The sequence below is a fragment of the Mandrillus leucophaeus genome, unplaced genomic scaffold (assembly GCF_000951045.1).
Source record: "Mandrillus leucophaeus isolate KB7577 unplaced genomic scaffold, Mleu.le_1.0 Scaffold60, whole genome shotgun sequence".
Classification (NCBI taxonomy): domain Eukaryota; kingdom Metazoa; phylum Chordata; class Mammalia; order Primates; family Cercopithecidae; genus Mandrillus; species Mandrillus leucophaeus.
The window spans coordinates 4,841,686-4,860,866 of NW_012106475.1; the positions used below are offsets into that span (position 1 = coordinate 4,841,686).

The 19,181-nt window shown below is 40.6% G+C and overlaps 1 protein-coding gene across 8 annotated transcripts in view; it reads right to left on the minus strand.

Annotated features, from left to right (window-relative positions):
• GNG2 (guanine nucleotide binding protein (G protein), gamma 2) overlaps nt 1–19,181 on the minus strand; it is a 154,854-nt gene that overhangs the window by 104,609 nt on the left and 31,064 nt on the right. For 4 of the 8 annotated variants that reach the window (XM_011999731.1, XM_011999732.1, XM_011999730.1 and 1 more), the window contains exon 1: nt 12,312–12,974. The exons of the other annotated variants lie outside the window; for them this stretch is intronic. The gene's annotated coding sequence lies outside the window, so the exon portion shown is untranslated. Of the gene's footprint in view, nt 1–12,311; nt 12,975–19,181 lie in introns of those variants that run through there. 8 annotated transcript variants of the gene reach the window in all.

The window sequence follows — 19,181 nt, forward strand, 5'->3', positions numbered from 1 at the left end:
AAACAGTCTAAATCTACAGTATTTCATAATGTGGTTTTAGAGACCCAAATGAAATAATCAGGTGAAATAAACTTAGTGAAAAATATAAAATAAAAGTCTAAATCTATGGGTACATGACCACATGTAAAGTGTTATAAAAGAATAGATGTCAGTCTTAATACCAAGACGTTTTCAAACAAATCTACAAAACAACAGCATTTATTTTGAAAATGCAAACATGAAAGAGTCCAGACATTTGGAGAACTGTGGACTACTTCCACTCATCTATTCAATAAATATCATTTTAGACCCTCTATGTACTAAGCACCATTGTTTATAACTGGAACATCACAATAGGGCTTAGGGAAGACTATGTTCTCACAGGAGGCAAAGGCCATGGGCATGGCTCAGTGCATTATCTTCTCTTAGGGAGCTCCTTTGCTTCACAAGGCACCATTCTGGGTAAGGTTATCAGTGAGAGGGAACATTACCTAATGATTATACCAGGCCTGGAGTTCAGAGTCCTAACATCGGCATCACAGTGGACTCCCTCAAAACAAATAAAACATATATATGCTAGTAATTTTAATATGTTGATTTCTTCTGTGTGAAGTGGAAATAAACCCTATTTTAAAAGAAATTTAAATGGATTTTATATAAATCTATTTCACTTAAATCCCTTGATGCTAACATATAATACATTACACACACACACACACACACACACACAGACACACACACAAAATAGTCATTTAAAATTACTATATTCAAATATCTACTGTACTGTAACCAATAATATATTTTTTTCTCTAGAGTTTGAAGGGCAAACCAGATTGTTTCAATCCGTATAGGCTAGGTTATATTGTGGCAACAACTCAAAAACTCTCTGGCTTATTTGAGCAAAGCTTATTTCTCACTTTCTCTCCATGTCCACTGCGGTTTGGCAGAGATGATCTTTGTGTTGTCTTGACTGTTCGACCCAGGCTTAAGAGTGCAGAGACCACTTCTATCCTTCAACCATGGCACTCACATGCTGGTTCTGATGGCTTCTTCCAGGAAGTGACACACCTCACTTCTGTTCACTTCACCGGCCAAGGCAAGGCATGTGGTCACACCTAACCAAAGCAGACTGGGAAGTGGAAGCCTATCCTGAGTTGAAAAGGAAAACTGGAGATATTGATAGCCAAGCACATGGATTCCTGAACAAATAGCACAAACCCAGACTAACACTTCATGAAGTCAAAATGATATCCGACGATAATAGGCTTCCTTCGGGGATGCCTTATTCCAAGGTCTGAGCACCTATGATTAATGTTGGGTCATAGCAATCATTTCTGCAGAATTTGATGCAAATCCCTTGGATAGAATAAAAGGTAGTCTACTGCAGACTTGTGGTAACAATAACTTATACTAATAATAGATTCATTTTGAATAATTACGCTACAATTCAGGCACCTTGCTAAGTAAACATTTCACATTTATTATGTAATTTTCTCCTGATAGTTTTGTGAAGGAGATATCATCTTATTTCCCATTTTATAGATGAAGAAGCTGAGGCATAGGAAGCTTAGGAAACTTGCCCAAGTAATTCTGACTCTAAACCAATATCCTTTTAACTACTACGCTCTCCTACGTGCTATCTTTGAATGTTACTTTTCCACACTTCAGTATTTTATGATTATTTTAAAATGAATAAGACTAGTTGGACCATATATATATATATAGAGTTATTTTTTTTTGCCTAGGACTTTTCACCTCTACTTAAATTTTTCTTATTTTAATTTTAAAAGTCATAAAACTATTTAATATCAACTTTTTTCCAAAGAAAAAATAAAAATGTCAGTGAAATGTCTTAATGCCCATATACAGCAATGTTCCCTAAACACAACCATCATTCATGAGGTTTAAAAAAATGGCAAAGGATCAATTAGTTTTCCTAAATAAAGCCTCTATAATGAAAGAAAATGAAAGTGAGGGTTTTTTTCGGTTTAAATTTTTTCACAATTTTTCTTATATGGTTCTAATATATAAGATATATATATATCAGATAAATACTCTCCTTAAGCAGAGCTCTGTTGGCAAAGTCTAGAATTAACTTACTTTCCTGTCTAAAAATGCAAATCTAGGAGTAGGAAGCACTCCATCATTTATTTAAAAAAGTACTCCTACCATTAGTGCTTAGTCTGTTATGATGAACATGCACAGAAATACACCTTAGAGACAAGTAGTCAAAACACTGTAATGACAGCAGTTCCACTGAAATTTCCCTTTTTCACTATTGCTGCTTCACATGCATAGCCTCTGAAATATAATGCCAAAGTAGGAGGTAGCAACCATAAAGAGACTGTAACAATAATGGAACTGTATATGCTGCCTCCGGAGCTGGAAAGTGGAAACTATTTTCTAAATAACTCATAATCAGAAATTCCAGAGATGATCCATTCTTCTTTACAGGTACTGTAGTCAACAAAATACCTACCTCTCTAGAGAAAACAAGGCTTTCATTTAAGTTTGACAGATACTATACACAGAACACTTGGCGTCTCTAGCTCATTACTTGGCCCAGGGTAGATTTTTACGTAGACCAAATTGATTTAAATGACCAGTCAGGAAAATTCAATTTAATTATATATATATATATTTTATAATGCAGAAATGCAGGGCTGGTTGTCTAAATTAAATGGCATTCTTATTGCTTTTCAGGACCTGATGTATTTCCTTCTGCAATATTTTGTTTAGGAGGTTATTCTTCACTTTGCCTAGCTTCCTCCAGTCTGTGTTTTTTGCCAGGATTCTTCCTCTGGCCTACCTGGATCATTGCTTAAAAACAAAAACAAGTTTTTAAAAAATATATATATTTTCTTTTGGGTTCAAGGGTACATGTATAGGTTTGTTATATAGCCAAAAACAAGGCTTTTGTTCGTGTTTTTCTCAAAAGGAAATGCGTGGAAACTCTGTTCAATTCAATGTTGTATGATATTGCTCAGTTATTTAAGCTTTTTAGCCTTGATATCTTCACTTATAAAATGGGAATAATAATAGTGGCCAACTCTATTGACTGTCTACCCACTAACCCCCTCTTCCTTGCTAACAGAACCAGACTCTTTTGCTGGGGTTTGATGACTTTGTGTTTCAGAGGCTGGGCTGCTCCATGGCCTCAGGAGGAAACTCTTAAATTAGCCAATCACAGTGGTTCTGTCTGCCTACTTACTCATACATAGAGCATGTGAGTTGTGAGGGGAAATTCCACTGGACACAGATTTTCTGTGACTTTAAGAAGCGCCATGGCAGGGCAAGGTAGCTCGGGCCTGTAATCCCACCCAGCACTTTGGGAGGCCGAAGTGGGTGGATCTGTTGTGCTCAGGAGTTCAAGACCAGTCAGGGTAACACGGTGAAACCCCATCTCTACTAAAATACAAAAATTAGCTGGGCATGGTGGCACGCACCTGTGGTCCCAGCTACTCAGGAGGCTGAGGTGAAAGGATCAGCCCTCCCACTGCAGGCTGAGGCTGCAATGAGTCATGATCATGCCACTGCACCCCAGCCCGGGCAACAGAGCGAGACCCTGTCTCAACAAACCAAAAAGAGCCACATAACAAATCAGCCGCCCCTTGATATGCCTCTACGTATGAAATATGCCTTTAATTCCAAAATTGTAGCAGCCATGTCCACACCGTGACGGGAAATCAACCTGCTGAAGGTGTCACAGTAGGAGGAAGGGAAGAATCCAGGTTGCTAAAGATATTATCCAGCTACCACATAAGTAACTCTGAAGCTACCCTCCTTTCAGAGGTCTTGGGATCAATTTCCTATTGTTTACACCATTTTTGTAGGGCATTCCTTTACCAGCAGCCAGAAATATCCTGATAGAAAAATAGTGGCCTTATTTCATAGGGTTATTTTAAAAACTAGCTAAAACAGTATAAAGTATCCAGCACAAACTGAATGCTTAATAAATGCTCATTCTCAACTTAATTCTTGACACATGTTCCTCTTCACTTATTCAAACTAGTTAATGCTTTCTTTACTCTGTGTGGTCTGAATGACTCCTCTAGGAGGTTTTCCCTGGTTCCCCAAAACAGAATTAAGGGCAGAAGTGATTGCTTTCTCCTCTTTATTCAGATAAAGATAATATCAGGTACCTAAGGTTATTTTAAACAATAAGAACAGTATTTAATTCAGACAAGTAGTGTAGTGCTGATTGCAGTGTAGAACAAAAAAATGTAATAAACAGAGTAGTCTTCCTGACTGTGTAAATCAATTTGAACTAAATAAAATCCAACCCAGATCAAGTAATTAACACAGCAGCCAAGTGTTCTGCATTTGGAGTCCACAAAGTTTATTGAAAAGCTGCTTTCTGTAGGGAAAAGACATATTTTGTAGATTACAGTACATGCATGTGAAGAAGGACACATGTCCTCTGAAATTTCAACTGATCCTTATTACAGAAAGGCACCTGCACCTTCTGCTCAAAACCTTCTCCACAAGCCCCCTTCACCCCAATATCTTTACATGGCTGACTCCTCAGCATCGTTTTGTTCTCAACTCAAATGTCACCTTTTCAGAGAGACCCTTCAGGGATTACTCAATGAAGTAATCTCCCAATTACCCCTGCCAGCATAGGCACAGTCCCCACCGTTCAATCTGTTTCTACTTCAATCCATCAAAGCACTCACTGCTACTTGATATTTTATTTTATTGTAAGTCATTTCTGTCAATGGGTTCCAATCCTGGTTGATTCTGATTTAATTACTCTGTGGTGAGGTTGGGACATAGATTTTTTTTTTCAAAGTACCCACTCAGTGATTTCTAACATGCAGTTAGATTTAAAAACCACTGGTTTCTGTGTTTATTGAATCTCTCCCAATTCTCGAATGGAAGTTTCAAGAAAACAACTGGACAGTTTTGTTCATCCTAATCTCCCTGGCATCTTGAAGAGCACGTGGCACACTGCAGACGTTAAGACTTAGAACAGATCGACTAATTGTATTGTAATTATATTTCTGTATTTGTCTGTTTTCCCCACGAGTCTGTGAGCTCTTAGAGGACAAGTACTATGTCTAACCCACTCTGCATCAAAAGCTGAGTCACTCAAGAATGTTCACTAAATAAATGAATGATAAACAAACTGCATTTTGTGGTATAAGGAAGACAAAGATGAAACCAAATGTGACCGCTGTCCTCAAAGAGATTGGAGTGTGGTCAAAAAAAAAAAAAAGTGCAGATTGCTGTTATACACACTAGAATGAGCTAGATGCTGTGATGAAAGAACAAAAGATTTCAGAGGAGGCATTGTTTTCTATTGGGGAAAAAAGGGAAGAAACCAAGGGAGGCTTCATGAAAGAGGCAGCATTTGAACTGAGCTTTACAGGACAGATGGAATTTGGTTATTCAGAGAAGTAAGACTGTGGGGAAGAAGTATGGAAGGGGAAGCAGGAACTAACCTATCCCAGGCAGAGAGAAAAGAACTCAAAAAACAAGTCAGCCCAGCTGGAGGTTAGGAGGGCCTGAACTAAGACACTGCCGATAAACATGGAAAAGAGTCAGTATGAAGATATTTTCCCAATCACAATTGCAAAGGGCTACACAACTTCCTGCAACTAGGGGTGCTTGCTGAGGAAAATAGTGAAGTTGAATTATCATAACTGAGGTAATGAGAAATGGGGTGTCATTAACAGTTACAAAATCAGGTGAGGAGCTGGTTTTGAGGAGTGGGAAAGGTGATGGTGAGCACGGTTTTGGACATGTGAGTTTCAATTTCTGTGGGTTGGATGTTCTGGTGAATTTGCAGGCAGCTTGCTGTGCAAGCTGAGAGAGGAGGTGAGAGATCAGGATGCTTAATCAGATTTGGGACTGACCCACACAGAAACAATGACTGAAATCACAGGACAGAATTTGATTAAGGGAGAGGGAGAAATTAAATGGCCAAAGACTCGTATCTTGAGAACACTCATATTTGGGGACAGGAACTGAAGTTAGTGAAGTTGGAGCCCTCAGAGAGGTAGGAGGAAATTTGTTTCATCTACTTCTTAATTACTCTGTGTGAGTATGGAAAAACTGAGCATGTTTACAGGCAAAGAGGAAAGGACCAAGAAAGAGAAGAAACTAAATATGTAGGACAGAATTATTGTCACAACATGATCCCTTAGAAAGTAAAAGGGAATGGTATAGAGAGTTCAAGTAGAGGGTTTACTCTTGGCTTGAAGGAAAGACGGTGTTAATTTGACTTAGGAAGAAGAGGAGAATGAATGATGTGAATGATGCATTTCTGTCCCCCTACATATTCATATGTTGGAACCTGATCCCCAATGCAATGGTATTAGGACGTGAGGCCACCTTTGGAAGTGATTAGGTCATGAGTATGGAATCCCATGCATGGGATTAGTGCCCTTATAAGAGAGACCGGAGGGAGCCAGCTGGCCCCTTTTGCCACGTGGGGACACACAGAAAGTGATGTCCATGGCCTTTGCCAGACATCAAATCTGCCAGCACCTTGATCTTGGACTTTCCAGCCCATAGAAGTGTTAAAAAAAAAAAAAAAAAAAAAAAAGATTTCTATTGTTTCTGGGTTACCTCATCTTTGGTAATTTGTGACAGCAATTCAAATGAACTAAAATAAAGGAAAACATGGGGGAAATTTTGAGGTGGTAAGAATGAGGTTGAGGAAGTCTGTAATATGTGCCTTCTCAGAAAGATAAAAGGTGAGGTCACTTCTAATGAATAAAGGCAGTAGGGACTTGGTTGAATGGTTTCCATTGAAAATGCACAGCAGAGAGTGAAAAGTGAACTACAAAAGGAAGAAGGAAGGAATTGTGAAAGAACAGCAATGGCCCTTGGAGATGCAGTGAATCTGAAGTAGAACCAGTCAGCCCAGTTTTCAGCCCCTCTCCTCTACCTCTGAGTGCTGGGTTCTGGGAAAAGGATCAGGGGAATGCCTGACCCCACACCCGGGCTGGCCAGGGAGCAAAGGAAGGCCAGGGAACAGGGAAGAAGTGGTCAAGAGACTGGTTTTTCAAAGCCTTTTCATTAACAGCTTGACTGTTTACACATATTTGCCAAGAGATAAAGGGGCTGATCCTGTCTTATCTTGAGCCTCTGTATACAGTGGTACTACTTCTAAGAAACATGTTATCACTCAAGTTTGAGAATTGAGCTCCCTTTTTTTTTTTTCAGTGTTTAATGAAGTCCTCTAGAGATTGTCTGAACATTGACTCCCACTAAATACAACTTGTTGTCTTTAACATAAGAATTTTCAAGAACCATATATTTACAGATATCTCTAATACTCTTACCTGAAAATTTAAATCTCTATTCCACAGTGGCAGCCTTTACACCTGAACAAGTGTGTACACAGAAACTCCATATTTATATAGGGTACTAAATGTAAACAGTCTACTCTTTTTTTTTAAACAAAATATTTTAGTCTTACAAACAATTTTAAATGTGATAACGTATAAAGACTTTGCTCTAATATGGAGGTAAGTGAAATGGAGTTTTAACTGGGAGGTAAAGAATTAATGAACTGTGCAACTCTAAATTCCAGGCCTATTTTATTATCCCTTATGAAGAGGTCGATATAGGCTGGGTCAGCCTCAGATCATTTTTAGCTCTACCATTCTAGCATGTCCTAGGCCAGGGACTAAGTCCTTCATAAAATTTGCATTATATTTTTAATTGAAAAATAATAATTGTGTATATTTATGGGGTACAATGTGATGTTTTGAGACACGTATACATTGTGATGATCAAATCAGGCTAATTAACATAGTCATCATCTTGGGGGTGAGGGTGGGAGGGTGGAGACTAAATCTTAACACAGCTCTGCAACTCTCCTCTCCCCCCCAGATCTAGTAAAGCCAGGCACCTGGGTTCTCCCAGTAATTGTAGAATGAATAGATGTGCACATTAAATAAAATTAGGGGTCATTATTTGCAAACTTCCCCCCACCCCGACCCCCAGCACATGGACAAAGTGCATTACAGAAAGTTAACATTAATTATTCAGGAGCTCTTCAAACCGTGTAAGGTCAATATCTGCCCCCACACCATAAAGCTAAGATATTGTTGCTATTCAGTAGGGTCCCTGCTAATTGTTCTGCCCAACTCTCCTCAGCCTCACCATACCCTGCCCTCACCAGTTTAAAGATAAGGAATAAAATCTGTCATGGAAAAGGAAACAGAGGATTCATTATTTTTAAAAGTGAAATTTTGGTTAGAATCACATTTCATTAGTAGAAACTTGTTGTCTCAGAAACCCATTGTATTGTTTAACTACCATAGCCCCTCCCCACAAGTTAATGCTCCCCATTATAAAGGATTTGAGAGGAATTTAGTACTTTAATTTCTCCCCTCCCTTTCTGACCATGTACCTATTGAGCATTTTTCTCTGCTGAATGAGAGGGGACCAGAAAAGCACTGAAGAAACAGCTCTCCAGTGCCTCCGTAGTGGTAGCCTGGTCTAAGACTTGACCAGCAGAATCACTGGTGTGACTGTCTACAATAAAGGTTTGAATTTCACTATCAGGTTCTGGACATCACCAACTAGCAGAAACTAGGCACATTTTCTTATCCTCTCCTTTTGATTTCAAATGTTACTTTTGAGAGAAGTATTTTATCTGGGCAGGGATAATACTGTTGTATAAAGGACGTTAAATACAAAGATTATGATTATGATCTAATGACACGTTAAGTTAAAAGATCCCACCATTTGAAAATGTCTCCTTGAAAATCTGACTAAAAATTGGCAAAGATTCTCAACACAGTATTTCTGGGGAAAAACATCAGCAAGGAATATGAATAGACATTTTTCTAAGAAGATGTACAAATGACCAATAAGCACAAGAAACGATGATCAACATCACTAATGATTAGGGAAATGCTAATCAAAACCACAAAGAGATACCACTTCATACCTCTTTGATAATGGCTATTATCAAAAACATAAATAAAAAGTAAATATTGATGAGAATGTGGAGAAAATGGAATCCTTGTTCATTGCTGGTGGGAATGTAAAATAGTGCAGCTGCTATGGAAAACAGTATGGCAGTTCCTCAAAAAATTAAATATATAATTACTATGTCTCATCAAGTTCACTTCTGGGTTCCCAAAAGAAGTAAAAGCAGGGACTCTAACAGATATTTGTACACCCGTGTTCATAGCAGTATTATTTACAATAGCCAAAATGTGGCCCTAGGGCCATCAAAAGAGAGTAAACAAAGTATTTTCTATACATTCAGTGGAATATTATTCAACCTTAAAGAGGAAGAAAATTCTAGCACATGCTACAACATGGATCAATCTCAAAGACATTATGCTAAGTGTATTAAGCCAGTCACAAAAGGACAAATATTGTATGATTCTACTTATATGGGATACTTGGTCAAATTCATAGAGACAGAAGTAAAATGGGGGTTTCCAGGAGCTAAGGAGGGAAAGAGGAGGTATTGATAAAGGGGTATAGAATTTCAGTTTTGCAAGATAAAAACAGTTCTGTGGATGGACGGTGGTGATGAGAGCACATCAGTATACTCGCTACCACAGAACTGCATACTTAAAAAAATAGTTAAAATGGGAAATGTTATGTTATGTATATTTTATCACTATAAAAAAAGTCTCCCTAAACCTGTGAGGCAGTGGTAAAGGCCAAGAATATGCTAACTTTTCCTTATGTCACCAAGGAAGAAAAAAATAACATTTGAGTATCTTCTATGTAGAAAGCACTCACTTATCCACACACAAAAGCAAAAACAAAACTAAAGAAAAACTTTGATTATGTATTACTAGCCCTTCTTTACAATGAGGAAACTGAGGTTCCTAAGTTAATGTACCAAGTTAAGTAGTAAGAACCAGTGATAGGTTTCAAAGGCAGATCTGTCTGCCTCCAAAGCCTGTGTTCTTTTCACTGCACAGTGTTTTCTCCTACCCACAGAAGTCTTTTATGAACAGGCTTTCTACTTTGACTATACAGCTTTTAGACTTAAAAGTTGGGCTTGCTTTCTGAAGCAGGCTAAACAAAGTCAGTCAACCAAACATATTCACTACATGCCCACCATATGAGGCCCAAGGCTGGCCATGAAATAATGGAGTCATGTTTCCGTTCAGCCATTGGCCATATGGCAGAAAAAAAAAATAGTACAATTAAAATTTCAGTGTTGGTCTACTCCTCAACAGCCAGTGAATACCCCAAGAAAAATCATTATGTCTTTCAATATTCCATATGGCCAGAATAAGTGGAAATAGTTTCATTTTACAGCATAGAAGCATATTCATCTTTTTGCTAAACATTCTACCATCATAGTTACTGATCTGCTGTTACTCACTAATGTTCTGCTTCAAGCTGGAATTTAACAATTAAGAAATGTTTTGTGCTGTGCAGAAAATAGGCACCTCTTAGTTGTTTTCAGAAAGATAGCAGGGCCCTCTTGACTCTACTATGCCCGTCGGGCAAGGTTTCATTTTCTTACTCATGTGTGAAACACACACAGAAGAGTAATGCAGATTGTCTGTGCCTCCCCAAACAAAGCAGGGTGTTGGCATTATCTAGTGAATACAGCCTGCAGAGGAGTAAGTACCAAAGGGTAAGCCTGTCCTCATCCATGCAGCTCAGGTTGCCAACTTTTTACTTCATTTCATGATGTACAGCTTGATTCTAGAACTCCACTGGGTCATTCTGGATCTAAGATCTACCCTAGGTCTCCTCTCTAAGAAGATGATCTTTACATATTTCCCTTTAGGATGCAAATAGGAAGCCGAACTGCAAAATCCATGTCACGACTTGTTTTGCCCACAAGTTTGATTAAATTCAGTAAATCCTTCAAGGAGTTCCATGGTTTCAATACCAGCAGTACTTTGTCTCTTAGGCACGGTGCAGGTTTACTTTAATGAGCAAAAAACCTCCGAGAAATAGACATTTTTTTTCTTTAGTAGCTATGAAAGCTTCCCATCTCTCAAAATGTGCTGCTACTCCACAGATTTTGAGAAGCCATATCGATTTCATAAAGATAGCATTAAAAACAGCCCTATAGCTCTTCACAAGTAAGAATGATGATAAACGAGGAGATACATATATACATGCCCTCTCAACTAGCATATTTGGTATTTAAGAACCTATGTTTCAAGAATTTGTGAGTGTCAAAATATTGACATTTTTGTTATTTTTACTCCAATATAAGCAGTTTTTTCCTCTTTCTTTTGAAAAATTATCTCCTTTCATTATAGAAACTCTAGAAAAAAAAAACCCTTTTATCAATAACTACTTACTGCTTAACTGTACTTTCTGTTGAAGATTAAAAAAATAGCTTAATTCTTTAAATCGTGCTACACCAGGGTATTAAACTCACCTATATATCCTGTCAGAGGAATCTCACAATCTCAGTTCTCATCTGCCAGACCTATTTAGTGTACTTTTACATATCATTCATAAATATGAACAAGCCATAGACCCAAGCTCTCATTAAGAACATTCTTGGCTCAAGAAAATCAAAGAATAAAAATCATGTTCTGGTTTTACTACTTCCGTCTATCTACAGCATATTCGTGTAAGGAAAGAACCCAGCTGCACTTTTTTATTTTGTCCCTCACCGAGGCTAACATGCACCTTGACCTAGAGGTGAAGAAAATGCATATAAACATAAAATCCATACATATACTAGTATCTGATTCTGGACAAGTTACTGGCCTTAAACCCGCCACACTCCTTTGAACAAGGATGCAACTTTAGGATAAGACCTACTGGCAAATGATAGCTGTGCCTGAGGTTATCCTGAAAGCAGCTGCACAAGCTAAGGGAGGAAGACACTGTTTTTTTAATGGTAAATACTGCCCCTCACATACGCAATTCGAGCCTTTGTTGGCAAAATCTAAGTACAAAAGAATTTAACTCCCCCAAAAGCGAAATCACAGCCATTATTTTTGCAGATCAGAAGACATCCCAGTGCAATGTGTAAGAAAGAGAATGCAATTAATATTTTACACCACTTACTCCCCTAAAACAAGGGGACTGCAAGGCTCCGATGACCAGACCACGGCTTCACAGCCCCAGATGGATTTCGACTCAGCCCTGGTTTTCTTCCGAGAGAACTATACAAACAGCTTCTTGTATTTAGCATGTTGCCCTGTCGAGTCATCAAATCTAAGCACTGATGATGAGGTTTTTTTTTAATCAAATGTGTCATAAATGTGGTCGTTCTCAAAGACCCTTCCAAAAGAATCTAATCATTTCCCCTAGTCCTGAAGGGATGTCTTTATCATCCCTTAGAAATCGGACCTTAAAACCACAGGCGACGGTCATTTTTCTCAATTAAAAACGAGCAACATGGAAAACGTTTCCTTTACCTTAGCTCCCGAGGCTTGGTCAGAGGAGTGTGGTTTTCCCCTGTCTCCGGAGCTGATCTGTGCAGGCGAGCTCCGGTGCAGCCCAGCCCAGCCCAGCCCAGCCCAGCAGTAGTAGGAGTTGCCCACGGAGCGCGGCGGCAGCGTTGTGAGTATGTGTAGCGGCGGCTGCAGCCCAGGGACTAGTCCCCACCCAGCTTTGTCTTCAATCAACGTTCTCTCTACAGGAAGCAGCGCATCTCCCACTTCCTCCTCTTCTTGGTAGCTGTTAGCGGCTTGCTTCTTTTCCCTCTCATTTCCATTTCAGGGCTTACTCTGGTGGTTTTGTCTGCTCCTGGGCTGCTGACAGTGATTTGACTTTAATCCCCCTTCTCCCTTTGTTCAAGTCCCTCTGGTGCTGTCTGTTCCTTCCTTCCCCTTTTCTCATGGCCCCACCGTCACCTCCGCGACAGCTTCCACACACCGCTCAGTCGGCCCCCTTCCTGGCACACTGCCTGCTTTTTTAGCCTGAACTTGGCTTGTAGCTATTGTTGTTCTTGCTGCTGTTGTTGCTACTGCTGCTGCTGCTTTTTTGGGTCAACATCCCCTGGTCAGGTTCTGGCCCCCAAGATCCCACACCAGCCTCCACTGTTCCTCCTGATTTACTGTGGTCCCCATCAAGCCAGCTAGCTGGGAGCTTGCAGCTTGCAGCTTCTCACTGCAGCATTTTTCTCCGTGGCCAACATTTCAGATGCTTCATTTCTCCAAGGTCCCACTACCACTGAGATCTTACTTAACCCACATGCTCAGAAAAGAATGGCCTGATAAGTATTCTTATGGGGCACGGGAACTAAACCAAGTTTGGCGATGCTACCTATAGGCCTAACAGTGAGGACTATTTCCAAAAGATTCTCATAGATGGGAAGGAATGAGGTGGTGCTGAATGCTGCACATTCCCAACAGAGAAACTGAATATCCCTCTCCCCATCCCACACACACTAGCAGGGCTGAAAGGACCCTCGCGATCCTCCAGTCCCTTCCCTTCATCTTAGGAGGTAATATCATGGAACACACAAGGGTAGAAACTGCAAGCTGTTTGTCTGCCAGAATTTCAATCCAAGTTGCCATTACTGACTGTATGAACTTGGGCAAATTATTTAATGTCTATGTGCCTCAGTTTCCTCATCTGCAAAATGTAGTTGATGATAGCCATGCTCTACAGTGGAAACCTGAGGATTAAATGAGATGGTATACAAAATGCTAATAGTTCTGGGGACATAGGGAGTATTTGGCACATAATAACTCTTATTATTTTTAGAGGACATTGGGCCTCACATTCAGTAAGTGATTTCGGCAGTCAGCAGCCAAACCCTCACCAGTACTTGGTTTTCCGATTCCTCACTATTAGTATGTTCGCAACTGAACCCGGATGCCTTAATAACAATTTATTCAACGTGTGAGTCATTCTCCCCCCAGTACTAACACAAGGTACTTTGGGGAAGCTACAGATTAAACATGAGATGGGGGAAGGGGAATCCTGTTCTAGTGTCCAGGCAACACTATGGAGCTAAAAACAACAACAAAAAATCACCTTTTCTCAGGAATTAGTGCCTGGAAAGCTAATCTTGCCAGGCAACAGTTAATTCCCCAACTCCTCCTTTTTAATCCAGTCTTGCCTTAATCCTCCAGCAAGTAAACTAACAGGAAATGTTAGAAATCTAGGACTGATGGAGATTAACTCACCAGGTGAGCCTTCCAAACACACCGTGGGGACCACAGCACATTAACCTAGAAGGTACAGAATTTAATTTCTGTGAAATGTTCTGAGACAGTCCCAAAACACCCTTTGTTTCGATTTGATGTTCCATGAACAGAGTTTGCTTATTTTTTCAAGGAAATCTTCCATCAAAAAGGACCCTGATGTCAACTCACTCAAACCTGAAAGCTACAAAATGGATTGATTTAAGATTGAAAATGAGCAACTACCTTCGATCCACCAGCAAATAGAATTGCAGTAGTGAGAGGATTGGGCATGAATCCACCAACATGTGAGTTACCTCCACACCAGGAACCCTGGTGCCAAAGGTTACCAGGAGCTTTTAAATGTAAATTTAAACATGCATGATGCCAAGCCTAAGAAAAATGAGAAGCATGTTATTAATGGTTGGAAACAAGACTATGGTTAATTTTAGACCAGTAGGTTCTGGCATTAACTCTAGATTCAAGTACAGTAATTTTTTGTGTCTTTTTGTTTCTAACTCACTCTCTCTCTCTCTCAACCATCAGAGAGTGGCTGGTATTTATATTTAAGCCTATATAGTAAAACCTCTTTCAAACAATAAAATCTCTAGGAATTTTGCCTGCTGCCTTCTAATCAGTTCTTCCATCTCTGGCCCTTATAAAACTCAGAGTAGGTTAATTGCCAGTGTTAGGAGGTGCCAACAAAACTCTATACAAAGCTAAAAACTAGATTTTAAGATCTCTCTCTCATTAATACCTCATTGCTTTTCAACTGATCCTAATAGCCTCTTTTTCAGGAGAGAAAAGTAAAGTGTGGGGGTATAACTTGGCCAGGATAGATTAATCCAGTTTAGAGCTCTTAACACAAGTTTGCATACCAAGTTTGCAAAGTGTTAATTTCTTAGGAAAATGACATCTCACCATTAATAGTTTATGCATCAATTGCTAACCATGAGCCTATCCCAGTACATTTTATCACTGGGTAAAACAAAAGTCTGTAAAATACTCTAACACGCATGCATGGCCATATTTGCAGGCATTAATACTTTGTATTTCTTACATCTACTGGCAGCGGAGGTTGGGTAATGAAGAGGACATAATTTTGGCCTGATGTCTCTCCTATTTTATTGAGCTTTCTAGCTGGATGTTCCTTGGAGTTCTTATGTTTAATAATCCCCAGATTATATACTATACCTTCACCCAAAGCCTGTTCTTCTTTCTATATTCTCCATTTCATTTAATGAGGAATACAAACCATTTGCCCACATCAGGAATATAAGAATACCCACCAAATCTTTTATCTTTGTTATCCCAATCTGACTTAAAGTTCTTCATCCTTTCATTCTCACCACCAAACTATCTCCTTGCCCAAACTCCTCCTCTCTCTTCCTCTTGCCACTGTCTTATTTCACAAATGCTTTGTTTTTTTCTGTGCAATTACAATACTTTCTACTTTGTCCTCCGACCTCCAGTCTCTCTTCAAAGCCATCCCCACCAGAAGTACATTGCTGAGATGGAGAGTTGATCAAATCACTTTCCTACTACAATACTTCAGTATCTCCCCTCTGGGTTGCTCACAGGATGTATGCCTTAATTCCTCTGCATGGCATACAAAGCCTTCTGTGATGTCACCTGTCCACATTCTCCCTTAGTGCCTGTTGCAGCCTTATATGCTACAACCTTCACAGCAGGTTCCTGAAGGGGCTGTGCTGTTTTCTCCCTGCATCTTGGCACATGCTATTTCTGTCGCCAGAAATGCCCTATCCCTTCCTCTATTTTGCCTACTAGTAAACCCCTACTTATCCTTTAGGACTCAGCTTTTCTCAGAAGCCTTCCCTGACCGTGGAAACTAAGCAGGTGCTTCCTTTTCTGTAAGTGCGACTGGTGCCTTGCCTCTACTTCCATTTCAGCACTAAGGACATTATTTTCATGTTTTGTTAGATGTGCATCTCACCCCTCAGCATTTGGGTCTGTTAAGGTTAAGTCCACGTTTGCTTGTCACACAGTAGGTAGTCAACAGATGTTTGTATAATGAAAAGGCAACATTGGCAGAAATTCCATTCCTTTGAGTGAGGGGAGAAAAAGGAAGTCTCAAAAACGAGAAGTTGGTCATGGGGTAAGAAACAATAATTCCTCTCTCTCTATATATATATATTTTGCAAATTTTCTATAGCAAGCCATGGCACATGCACAACAAATGCTTAATATTTGTTATATGGGCAAGCCTAAAAAATTCTAGGACAACTCCTAGTTCCATTTCTGCATTGAACTTCTTATAAAGAAGCATAATCTGGCAACAAAAAAGTAATTAGAAAATAAATATTAAGTCTGGGCTCAGTGGCTCATGCCTGTAATCCCAGCAATTTGGGAGACTGAGGCAGGCAGATCACTAGGTCAGGAATTCGAGACCAGCCTGGCCAACACAGTGAAACCCCATCTCTACTAAAAATACAAAAATGAGCTGGGTGTAGTGGTGCACACCTGTAGTCCCAGCTACTCAGAAGGCTGAGGCAGGAGAATCACTTGAACCCAGGAGGCAGAGGTTGCAGTAAGCCAAGATTTTGCCATTGCACTCTACCTGGGCAACAGAGCAAGACTCCACCTTGAACAACAACATCAATAAAGAAAATAAATATTAAAAAGAAAGCTATTCTTTATTTGTATCTCTGTAGGAACTTTAAAGAGACTGATGAATAAGCTAGAAACACTTCTCACATCCCCTTCTGCACTCTCAAATCTTTGCCACATCCCAACTGTCCCAGAGCATCTCATATGCCAAATCCCCAAACTCCCTAATCTCTCTGCAATGCTGTACACCTCCTTCTCTCTCCTCCCCCGCTATGCCCAGCTAGTTCTTTATTTTTTTTGGAGTGCAGTGGCACAATCTCAGCTCACTGCAACCTCCACCTCCCAGGTTCAAGGGATTCTGCTGCCTCAGCTTCCCGAGTAGCTGGAATTACAGGCGTGCGCCACCATGCCCAGCTAATTTTTGTATTTTTTGTAGAGATGGCATTTTGCTATGTTGCCCAGGCTGGTCTCGAACTCCTGACATCAGATGATCCACCTGCCTCAGCCTCCCAAAGTGCTGGCATTACAGGCATGAGCCACCACACCTGGCCTAGTTATTTTTTGATTGACTTGCCTTCTCTGGCAGAGCCCACCCTATTTTTTCTTCCCTGTCTCAGCTTTGGTAGGTAGGTAGGTCAGTCGGTCTCTCTTTCTCTGTCTCTCTTTCTCTCTCTCTCTCTCTCTCTCTCTCTCTCTCTCTCTCTCTGTTTCCAATCAGAAAGGAGCCTATCAGAAAGGAGCCATCAGCTGTGCCAGCAAACCCACCCCTTGAGTGCATGTGTGGGCTGCAGGGAAGAAGGAAGAGTAAATGGGAACAAAAAGGTAAATCCATGTAGTCATAAATCTTGTCCACTCTTTTACATCGATGGTATATTTAATGGCTTACTTAATTGTTCAGCTGAATAGTAATCAAGAATAAGTAAATTACTGAGCTGTTATTTTATCACAGAAAAGCTAGAATTCCAGGCATTTCTTGGATCAGCTAAAGGGAACAGAAGCCTCTTTAAAGAGTTCTTCAAAAAGATATAATCATGATCTGATCTGTGTGTCACAGGATCATTCCCTACCCCCAGACATCTGAGCCTAAGCCCAGCTGTTGGGAGCCAAGAAGACTGAATCATATTTGGCTTGAAGAGAGTCAGGGGGTGGGTGGGCAGAACTAATCTTTCTGGAGAGAGAGTGGCTGGCCTTCACTAATGAAAAATGTCAGTCTCTGTCTCACGGCCCAGCATGAAAGCTAGTGGGACAAGGGACATGAAGAGTAATAGCCAACTCTTTCATCAGAGAGAAATGTGTTGGAACCATGAGTTCTCTTCTTTTGCTCTGGGCACAGCCAGTAGTGTGAAGCCCCCCAGATCCTTCTCTGATATTGCCTGAAATGTCACACACATAATACATGTGTGTGTTGAATATATACATACACTCCTGGGGAGGCTATCGGTGATGAATGAGTTAAAGATGCTTGCTTTCCTAATCCTTCATGAGAAAACAAACACAAATGTTGATGAGGAGAGGAAGGGGATGGGTAAGGAGGCCAAGAGTAGATGGGAGTTGAAGAAGGGGGCTGGAGGAGGGCTAACCATGAAGCCTGAGGTCTTACTGAAGAGGACAGTAGCACAGAGGGACACAGGCAGGGAGAAGGCAAAAGACAGGAGGGAGACAGAAGTAGAGTTGGAAGTAGGTAAGAAAGAGCCATGGCCAGCCTGGTGCGGTGGCTCATGCCTGTAATCCCAGCACCTTGGGAGGCCGAGGCAGGAGGATCACTTGAGTTCAGGAGTTCAAGACCAGCCTGGCCAACATGGCAAAACCCCATTTTTTACTAAAAGTACAAAAATTAGCCAGGCGTGGTGGCAGGTGCCTGTAATCCCAGCTACTTGGGAGGCTCAGGCAGAAAAATCACTTGCAACCCTGCCGTGAGCCGAGAGAGCACCACTGTACTCCAACCTGGGCAACAAAGCAAGACTCCACCTAAAAAATAAATAAATAAAAACAAATAAAAAGTTTTTAAAAGAGTCATGGAGGCCTTGCTGTGGATACAAACGGTTTTGCCCAGAGAGAGTTTGACCAGGCTACTAGGAACAAGGGCTCCACACTCCCCAAACCAGGGCTGCCTTATATGTTTCTGAAGTTCTGGTCTTCCCATAAGCAGAAACTGTTCCAAACCCCAGCAAAAGTTGGAGCTGGGCTATTGATTGGGGTCAGGTGAAATAATTTAAACCAAATGTGTTACTACCATAAAAACAGAAACAGTGATTCTGCGAAGTAAAACTTGTTGCTTCCAAAAACTCCCTGAAGATCAATATAGATATTCAGGGACAGGACGGGCATGGTGGCTCATGTCTGTAATCCCAGCACTTTGGGAGGCCAAGGCAGGCGGATCACCTGAGGTCAGGAGTTTGAGACCAGCCTGGCCAAGACGGTGAAACCCCATCTCTACCAAAAATACAAAAATTAGCCAGGCATGGTGGTGCACGCCTGCTCGGGAGGCTGGCTCAGGAGAATCACTTGAGCCTGGGAGGCAGAGGTTGCAGTAAGCCAAGATAGTGCCACTGCACTCCAGCCTGGGCAACAGAGTGAGATTCTGTC